Source organism: Triticum aestivum, chromosome 1B (genome assembly GCF_018294505.1).
Source record: "Triticum aestivum cultivar Chinese Spring chromosome 1B, IWGSC CS RefSeq v2.1, whole genome shotgun sequence".
Classification (NCBI taxonomy): domain Eukaryota; kingdom Viridiplantae; phylum Streptophyta; class Magnoliopsida; order Poales; family Poaceae; genus Triticum; species Triticum aestivum.
In genome coordinates, this window is record NC_057795.1 from 286,672,613 (window position 1) to 286,683,594 (window position 10,982).

The window sequence follows — 10,982 nt, forward strand, 5'->3', positions numbered from 1 at the left end:
TTCTCTTCGTCAGTAGGTCCGTGTCGGACCGACGCAGATTGCAAGCGATCAAGCCGCTGCTGAAGCTTTCTGACTTTCTGTTCCAAATTTCCGAACTCTTGCCGCCCCCATGAGCCCAGCTGCTGCTGAACATTGGAAAGGGCATCAATGATACCTTGTAAACCTTGCTGACTCGAGCCCGACTGCCACATGTTCCGGACCTTCTTGTCATAATCAGCATGAGTTTGCCAAACATTTTCATAGCGAAACTTGTGTGGTGCTCGGGACCAGCCCCTCGTCGCCTAAGGACGACATTCAGCCAGAACAAAGCAGTGATCCGACTCTATGCTGCTCACATGTTTAACATTGGTGAGCTCAAACAGCTGAAGGAAGTCGGCGTTGGCGAAAGCTCTATGAACCCGTGCTTTAACATTCGAGCTGCCTTGCTGTTCGTTATCCAATGTGAAGGGTACGCCGCGCCACCCCAGATCCTGGAGTGCGCAATCTGAAATTGCATCACGGAAAGCGCGCATTTGTCCTTCCGATCTTGCATTCACACTAAAGTGTTCATCCACATGCAAGGTTTTGTTAAAATCCCCCATACACAACCACACCCCATGCTGGATAGCGAAAAGAGTACGGAGGAACCGCCAGCTGTGGTGTCGATTCTCCACACGAAGCTCACCGTAAAAACCAGTGAAATGCCAACTTTTATCATTCTGAGTGACCTTCACATCAATATGAGATTTACTGTAATTCTCCAAACTAACATCGACCTCCTTTGAACAAAAAAGACCGATACCTCCACTAAGCCCGTCACTATCGACGGCAAAACAACCATGAAATCCTAAAGTAGTTTTCAGATCTTCTACTCGTTACCCCCTGATCTTCATTTCCATGACGAATAACAGGGTGGGGCCTTCTTGCTTCACCAACTTGCGAAGCTCACGAACTGTCGCAGGATTCCCAAGCCCTCGGCAGTTCCAACTCATAGCATTCATTGGCTCAGGTAGGGCTGACTTGCAGCCGCTGCCGAGGATTCAGATGATGGTGGAGTAGGCTTTTTCTTCTTTGATTCCCTCTCAGGGAGAGACTCGTTTAGGTTTTCTGCAACTAGAGCAGTTGGTTCAGAAGTGCCAACTCCATCTGCATTGCCACCAGCGGGCTCGCCATGTTCTGTGATTGCCAGGGTTTGCTTCACTACCTGACTATAGACTTGAGTCGTTTGCGGGGCCCCCTTACGCTTTTGCGCCACTGGATTCTTGACAGGTGATGTCACCTCCGGTCCCCCCTTCGGCTGAGAGTTCGATGATCGGGATTCTCTTGTACTTTGCTATTTCTCATGCTTATCCCACTCTGAGTTCTCTCCCGAATTAGCTTTCCTATAATACTCCGACGCTCTTAAAGAGGCCTTGAACGAGAGATCACCGTTTTCATCTCTAGTCCCAGGCGTGGGACAGAATAGATCCTAGTGACCAAGCCGACCACAAGAGAAGCAGAAGTGGGGTATTTGTTCATACTCGATATCGTATCGATCAATGCTCTTTCTCTTTGCCGAGTTGATCAATATCCATCTCCACAGGGGTTTCTGTACATCAATTGTGACTCTGGCTCGCAAGAAGCCCCCTACTGGATCAATTTGGACAACAAAAGCTTATCAACCTGCTGAGCAATCGCCAAACCACGAGTTTCATTTCTCAGATTATAGGGTAGATTGACTACCCGAATCCACACTGGCAGCTTATCAAACTTGAGTTCCGAAGGTTGCATGTGGTCCTCAAATTCCTCCAAGATGACATCATGTTTGCTGATGTGCCAAGGGGATCCCTCCCAGACACGATCCCTATCACGATTTGATGCAAATTCTGCAGCAAACATGTTTTCTCCAAGAGGTCAGAAGGACAAGCCTCTAGGGTTTCCCCATGCAGGACGTAGTGCATTCGTAATTGTGTTTATGTGAAAGAGATTCTTGAATAGCACCTTGCCTACGAGGAGCCACTTCGGCGGAGAGCCATCGTCGGAGCCATCGATCACCAGGGGTGTTGCTTCCTCCTCAGAGATATCCAATTTTCCAAGCGCCTCTTCCATCTAAGCACGAGCCGAGCGAGGGAGAGGGCGCCGACGTCGTTCCGTTCCTTCCCATCGGGGGCCGAAGACATCGTCCCGTGGATCGCCGGTGCACCCCGATGATTGGATCTGCGTGCGCCGTCAAAGCTACCGAGCCCTACTCGCCGCCAGAGGGTTTTAGGGTTTTGGGGAAAAGTCAAATACCTCCTCAGAATAGAATTTGCCCCTTGATTTCTACATGGATGGGTCTGTGGTGAGCAACATTGCAGCGGTGGTGATGTCTCCTCTTGGCTATGTGGGTAGTTGATACGCCTTCAATGTATATTAATTTTTCATTGTTCCATGCTGTTATGTAGTCATTCTTAGATGTAATCATTTTATAGCAACTTTATATCATTTTTGGGGACTAACCTATTAACATAGTGCCAATGCCAGTTGTTATTTTTTGCTTCTTTTTTACTTCGCAGAAAATAAATATCAAACGGAGTCCAAACGTAGCGAAATTTTTTGGTGATTTTTTTCTGGACCAGAAGACACCTGTTGGGCCAAAGAAGTACCAAAGGGGGCTTCGAGGGGAGCACAACCCACCTGGGCGCGCCTGGGGGCCCAGGAGAACCCTGGTGGGTTATCCCCACCTCGGCCGCCTCCCGCGCCTCTTTGCTCTATAAATACCCCAATATTCCAGAAACCCTAGGGGAGCCAACGAAAAACAATTCCAGCCGCCGCAAATTCTAGAAAACCACAGATTCAATCTAGACACCATCACAGAGGTGTTCATCATCCTCATTGGTGCCTCTCCGATGATGCGTGAGTAGTTCATTGTAGACCTAGGGGTCCATAGTTAGTAGCTAGATGACTTCCTCTCTCTCTCTTTTGATTCTCAATACAATGGTCTCTTGGAGATCTATTTCATGTAACACTTTTTTGCGGTGTGTTTATTGGGATCCGATGAACATTGAGTTTATGATCAGATGTATGTTTTTATCCATGAAAGTTATTTGAGTCTTTTGATCTCTTATATGCATGATTACTTGTAGCCTCGTATTTCTTTTTTGAATCATTGGTTTAGTTAGGCCGACTAGATCGATTATTCTTGCCATGCGAAGAGGTGCTTTGTGATGGGTTCGATCTTACGGTGTTCAATCCCAGTGACAGAAAGGGAAATGACATGTATGTATTGGTGCAATTAAGGATAACAAGATGGGGTATATTCCTACATGAATAGATCTTGCCTACATCGTGTCATCATTCTTATTGCATTACCCTGTTTCTCCATGAACTTAATGAAGGAAATATGCCCTAGAGGCAATAATAAAGTTGTTATTTTATATTTCCTTATTCATGATAAATGTTTATTATTCATGCTAGAATTGTATTAACCAGAAAGCCATGGAAATGAGTTGTCATTTGACAACGGGATCACATCATTAATGGAATGATGTGATGGACAAGACCCAACCATTAGCTTAGCATAATGATCATTCAGTTTCGTTGCTATTGCTTTCTTCGTGTCAAATATATATTCCTTCGACTATGAAATTATGCAACCCCCGGACACGGAGGAGTGCCTTGTGTGCTATCAAACGTCACACGTAACTGCGAGATTATAAAGATTCTCTACAGGTATCTCCGAAGGTGTTTGTTGGGTTGACATAGATCGAGATTAGGATTTGTCACTCCGAGTATCGAGGATGTATCTCTGGGCCCTCTCAGTAATGCACATCATATGAAGCCTTGCAAGCAATGTGACTAATGAGTTAGTTACGGGATGTGCTACCTCTTGAGCACTGCGTTGGTTTTCCCTTGAAGAGGAAAGGGTGATGTAGCAAAGTAGCGTAAGTATTTTCCTCAATTTTTGAGAACCAAGGTATCAATCAGTAGGAGGCTACACGCAAATCCCTCATACCTACACAAACAAATAAGAACCTTGCAACCAACGCAATAAAGGGGTTGCAATCCCTTCACGACCACTTGCAAAAGTGAGATGTAATAGAGGTGATAATAAGATAAATATTTTTGGTATTTTTATGATGTATATTGGAAAGTAAAGATTGCAAAATAAAGTAGATCGGAAACTTATATGATGGAAAATAGACCCGGGGGCCATAAATTTCACTAGTGGCTTCTCTCAAGATAGCATAAGTATTACGGTGGGTGAACAAATTACTGTCGAGCAATTGATAGAAAAGTGCATAGTTATGAGAATATCTAGGCATGATCATGTATATAGGCATCACGTCCGCGACAAGTAGATCGAAACGATTCTGCATCTACTACTATGTAGCGACCAGACCTCAAACAGTCTGATCTCTGTGCATCAGTGTCGTCCCTGGATCGGTAATGCTGACATGCACAGTACTCGAGGATTTATAATAGAGTAGCAATCACACACTTATTACAACGAATGTCTCAAAAGAGAACTTATTACAATAATATGACTTAAGGCCATCTAAAATCGATAACAGTGGAAGGCTTGGAAGATAAAGCGAGTCCATCAACTCCAATGGCATAGCTGAGTGAAAGACAACGACCTATGGCACCTTACTCGTCGTCTGAAAAGTCTGCAACATGAACGTTGCAGCCCGAAACGGGTCAGCACATGGAATATGCTGGCAATGTAACACATAGAGTAATGAACAGAATAAATGCTATCACTACATGCATATATGACTGGTGGAAAGCTCTCTGGTTACAGTTTTGCATAAAGCCAATTTGTCCCTACAACAAAGAAATAAATTTTGTTTAACTATCATGGTGGTTGTTAAACATTGAGAAGGTCCCTCCAACTCAATCCCAATTAAACATCATCATTAAACTGTTGGGGAACGTGGCAGAAATTCAAAATTTTCCTACGTGTCACCAAGATCTATCTATGGAGAAACCAACAACGAGGGGAAGGAGAGTGCATCTACATACCCTTGTAGATCGCTAAGCGGAAGCGTTCAAGAGAACGGGGTTGAAGGAGTCGTACTCGTCGTGATCCAAATCACCGGAGATCCTAGTGCCGAACGGACGACACCTCCGCGTTTAACACACGTACAGCCCGGTGACGTCTCCCATGCCTTGATCCAGCAAGGTGAGAAGGAGAGGTTGGGGAAGACTCCGTCCAGCAGCAGCACGACGGCGTGGTGGTGATGGAGGAGCGTGGCAATCCTGCAGGGCTTCGCCAAGCACCGCGGGAGAGGAGGAGTACTTGGGAGAGGGGGGTGCCACAGGAAGCGTGTAGCTCCCATGTGCCTCCCCACTATATATAGGGGTGGAGGGGGCTGGTTTCTTGCCCTCCAAGTCCATTGGGGCGTTGGCAAAGGTGGGAGGAAAGAAATCCCATCATTTCCTTCCCCACCGATTGTTATCCCCCTTTTTTAGGGATCTTGATCTTATCCCTTCGGGATATGATCTTATTCCTTCTAAGGGGGGGATCTTGGTGCACCTTGACCAGGGGTGTGGGGCCTTTCCCCCACTACCCACGTTCATGTGGGTCCCCCCATGCAGGTGGGCCCCACTCCGGAACCTTCTAGAACCTTCCTGGTACAATACCGAAAAATCCCGAACATTTTCCGGTGGCCAAAATAGGACTTCCCATATATAAATCTTTACCTCCGGACCATTCTGGAACTCCTCGTGACGTCCGGGATCTCATCCGAGACTCTGAACAACATTCGATAACCACATACAAACTTCCTTTATAACCCTAGCGTCATCGAACCTTAAGTGTGTAGACCCTACGGGTTCGGGAGACATGTAGACATGACCGAGACGTTCTCCGGTCAATAACCAACAGCGGGATCTGGATACCCATGTTGGCTCCCACATGTTCCACGATGATCTCATCGGATGAACCCCGATGTCAAGGACTCAATCGATCCCGTATACAATTCCCTTTGTCTAACGGTATTGTACTTGCCCGAGATTCGATCGTCGGTATACCGATACCTCGTTCAATCTCGTTACCGGCAAGTCTCTTTACTCGTTCCGTAACACATCATCCCGTGATCAACCCCTTGGTCACATTGTGCACATTATGATGATGTCCTACCGAGTGGGCCCAGAGATACCTCTCCGTTTACACGGAGTGACAAATCCCAGTCTCGATTCGTGCCAACCCAATAGATACTTTCGGAGATACCTGTAGTGCACCTTTATAGCCACCCAGTTACGTTGTGACGTTTGGTACACCCAAAGCATTCCTACGGTATCCGGGAGTTGCACAATCTCATGGTCTAAGGAAATGATACTTGACATTAGAAAAGCTTTAGCATACAAACTACGATCTTTGTGCTAGGCTTAGGATTGGGTCTTGTCCATCACATCATTCTGCTAATGATGTGATCCCATTATCAATGACATCTAATGTCCATGGTCAGGAAACCGTAACCATCTGTTAATCAACGAGCTAGTCAACTAGAGGCTCACTAGGGACATGGTGTTGTCTATGTACCCACACATGTATCTGAGTTTCCTATCAATACAATTATAGCATGGATAATAAACGATTATCATGAACAAGGAAATATAATAATAACTAATTTATTATTGTCTCTAGGGCATATTTCCAACAGTCTCCCACTTGCACTAGAGTCAATAATCTAGTTCACATCGTCATGTGATTAACATTCACATGTCACATCGCCATGTGACCAACATCCAAAGAGTTTACTAGTGTCATTAAACTAGTTCACATCATCATGTGATTAAGACTCAATGAGTTTTGGGGTTTGATCATGTTTTGCTTGTGAGAGAGGTTTTAGTCAACGGGTCTGTACTTCGCAAATCTCTAGGTCATTCTGTAAATGCTGCTTCCACGCTCCACTTGGAGCTATTCCAAATGGTCGCTCCACTATACGTATCCGGTTTGCTACTCAGAGTCACTCGGATAGGTGTTAAAGCTTGCATCGACGTAACCCTTTACGCCGAACTCTTTATCACCTCCATAATCGAGAAACATGTCCTTATTTACTCCAAGGACAATTTTTGACCGCTGTCCAATGATCCATTCCTGGATCATTCTTGTACCCCTTGACTGACTCATGGCAAGGCACACTTCCGGTGCAGTACACAACATAGCATACTGTAGAGCCTACGTCTGAAGCATAGGGGACGACCTTCGTCCTTTCTCTCTTTTCTGCCGTGGTCAAGCTTTAAGTCTTAACTTCATACCTTACAACTCAGGCAAGAACTCCTTCTTTGACTGATCCATCTTGAACACCTTCAAGATCATGTCAAGGTATGTGCTCATTTTGAAAGTACCATTAAGCGTTTTTGATGCATCATTATAGATCTTGATGCTCAATGTTCAAGTAGCTTAATCCAGGTTTTCCATTGAAAAACACTTTTCAAATAACCTTATATGCTTTCCAGAAATTCTACATCATTTCTGATCAACAATATGTCAATAACATATACTCATCAGAAATTCTATAGTGCTCCCACTCACTTCTTTGGAAATACAAGTTTATCATAAACTTTGTATAAACCCAAAATCTTTGATCATCAAAGCGCACATTCCAACTCCGAGATGCTTACTCCAGTCCTTAGAAGGATCGCTGGAGCCAGCATACCTTTTAGCATCCTTAGGATCGACAAAAACTTTCTGATTGTATCACATACAACCTTTCCTTATGAAGACTGGTAAGGAAACTCGTTTTGACATCCATCTGTCAGATTTCATAAATGCAGCTAATGCTAACATGATTCCGACGGACTTAAGCATCACTACGGATGAGAAAATCTCATCGTAGTCAACTCCTTGAACTTGTGAAAAACTCTTCGCCACAAGTCGAGCTTCATAGACGGTGACATCACCGTCCACATCTGTCTTCTTCTTAAAGATCCATTTATCTCAATGGATTGCCGATCATCGGGCAAGTCCACCAAAGTCCATGCTTTGTTCTGATACATGGATCCTATCTCGGATTTCATGGCCTCTAACCATTTGTCGGAATTTGGGCCCACCATTGCTTCTCCATAGCTCGTAGGTTCATTGTTGTCTAGCAACATGACCTTCAAGACAGGATTACTATACCACTCTGAAGCAGTACGCATCCTTGTCACCCTACGAGGTACGGTAGTGACTTGATCCGAAACTTCATGATCACTATCATAAGCTTCTACTTCAATTGGTGTGGGTGGCATAGGAACAACTTCCCGTGCCCTGCTACACACTAGTTGAAGTGACGGTTCAATAACCTGATCAAGTCTCCACCATGCTCCCTCTCAACTTTTCGAGACAAACTTTTCCTCGAGAAAGGACCCGATTCAAGAAACAATCCCTATTGCTTTCGGATCTGAATTAGGAGGTATACCCAACTGTTTTGGGTGTCCTATGAAGATGCATTTTATCCGCTTTGGGTTCGAGCTTATCAACCTGAAACTTTTCACATAAGCGTCGCAACCCCAAACCTTTAAGAAATGACAGCTTAGGTTTCTCTAAACCATAGTTCATACGGTGTCATCTCAACGGAATTACGTGGTGCCCTATTTAAAGTGAATGTGGTTGTCTCTAATGCCTAACCCATAAACGATAGTGGTAATTCGATAAGAGACATCATGGTACGCACTATATCCAATAGGGTGCAACTAGGATGTTCGGACACACCATCAAACTATGGTGTTCCAGGCGGTATTAATTGTGAAATAATTTCCACAATGTCTTAATTGCGTGCCAAAGCTCGTAACTCAGATACTCATCTCTATGATCATATCATATACATTTTATCCTCTTGTCATGATGATCTTCAACTTCACTCTGAAATTATTTGAACCATTTTATAATTCAGACTTGTGTTTCATCAAGTAAATATACTCAACATCTACTCGAATCATCTGTGAAGTAAGAACATAACGATATTCACTGCATGCCTCAGCACTCATTGGACTGCACACATCAAAATGTGTTTACTTCCAACAAGTTGCTATCTTGTTCCATTTTACTGAAAAACGAGGCTTTTTAGTCATCTTGCCCATGTGGTATGATTTGCATATCTCAAGTGATTCAAAATCAAGTGCGTCCAAACGATCCATCTGCATGGAGTTTCTTCATGCGTATACACCAATAGACATGGTTCGCATGTCTCAAACTTTTTCAAAAACGAGTGAGTCCAAAGATCCATCAACATGGAGCTTCTTCATGCGTTTTACACCAATATGACTTACATGGCAGTGCCACAAGTAAGTGGTACTATCATTACTATCTTATATCTTTTGGCATGAAAATGTGTATCACTACGATCGAGATTCAATAAACCATTCCTTTAGGTGCAAGACCATTGAAGGTATTATTCAAATAAATAGAGTAACCATTATTCTCCTTAAATGAATAACCGTATTGCGATAGACATAATCCAATCATGTCTATGCTCAACGCAAACACCAAATGACAATTATTCAGGTTTAATACTAATCTTGATGGTAGAGGGAGCGTGCGATGTTTGATCACATCAAACTTGGAAACACTTCCAACACATATCGTCAGCTCACCTTTAGCTAGTCTCCGTTTATTCCGTAGCTCTTTTATTTCGAGTTACTAACACTTAGCAACCGAACCGGTATCTTAATACCCTGGTGCTACTAGGAGTACTAGTAAAGTACACATTAACATAATGTATATCCAATATACTTCTATCGACCTTGCCAGCCTTCTCATCTACCAAGTATCTAGGGTAATTCTGCTCCAGTGGTTGTTCCCCTTATTACAGAAGCACTTAGTCTCGGGTTTGGGTTCAACCTTGGGTTTCTTCACTAGAGCAGCAGCTGATTTGCCGTTTCATGAAGTATCCCTTCTTGCCCTTGCCCTTCTTGAAACTAGTGGTTTCACCAACCATCAACAATTGATGCTCCTTCTTGATTTCTACTTTCGCGGTGTCAAACATCGCGAATACCTCAAGGATCATCATATCTATCCCTGATATGTTATAGCTCATCACGAAGCTCTAGCAGCTTGGTGGCAATGACTTTGGAGAAACATCACTATCTCATCTGGAAGATCAACTCCCACTCGATTCAAGTGATTGTTGCACTCAGACAATCTGAGCACAAGCTCAACGATTGAGCTTTTCTCCCTTAGTTTGCAGGCTAAGAAAATCGTCGGAGGTCTCATACCTCTTGACGTGGGCACGAGCCTGAAATCTCAATTTCAGCCCTCGAAACATCTCATATGTTCCGCGACGTTTCGAAAACGTCTTTGGTGCCTCAACTCTAAACCGTTTAACTGAACTATCACGTAGTTATCAAAACGTGTATGTCTGATGTTCGCAACATCCACAAACGACGTTTGGGGTTCAGCACACTGAGCGGTGCATTAAGGACATAAGCTTTCTACTGTCCGCATAATCGCTACTGTCAACTTTCAACTATATTTTCTCTAGGAACATATCTAAACAGTGGAACTAAAGCGCGAGCTTACGACATAATTTGCAAAGATCTTTTGACTATGTTCAGGATAATTAAGTTCATCTTATGAACTCCCACTCAGATAGACATCCCTCTAGTCATCTAAGTGATTACATGATCCGAGTCAACTAGGCCGTGTCCGATCATCACGTGAGACGGACTAGTCATCATCGGTGAACATCTTCATGTTGATCGTATCTACTATACGACTCATGCTCGACCTTTCGGTCTCTTGTGTTCCGAGGCCATGTCTGTACATGCTAGGCTCGTCAAGTCAACCTAAGTGTTTCGCGTGTGTAAATCTGGCTTACACCCGTTGTATGTGAACGTAAGAATCTATCACACCCGATCATCACGTGGTGCTTCGAAACGACGAACTTTCGCAACGGTGCACAGTTAGGGGGAACACTTTCTTGAAATTTTAATGAGGGATCATCTTATTTACTACCGTCGTTCTAAGCAAATAAGATGCATAAACATGATAAACATCACATGCAATCAAATAGTGACATGATATGGCCAATATCATTTTGCTCCTTTTGATCTCC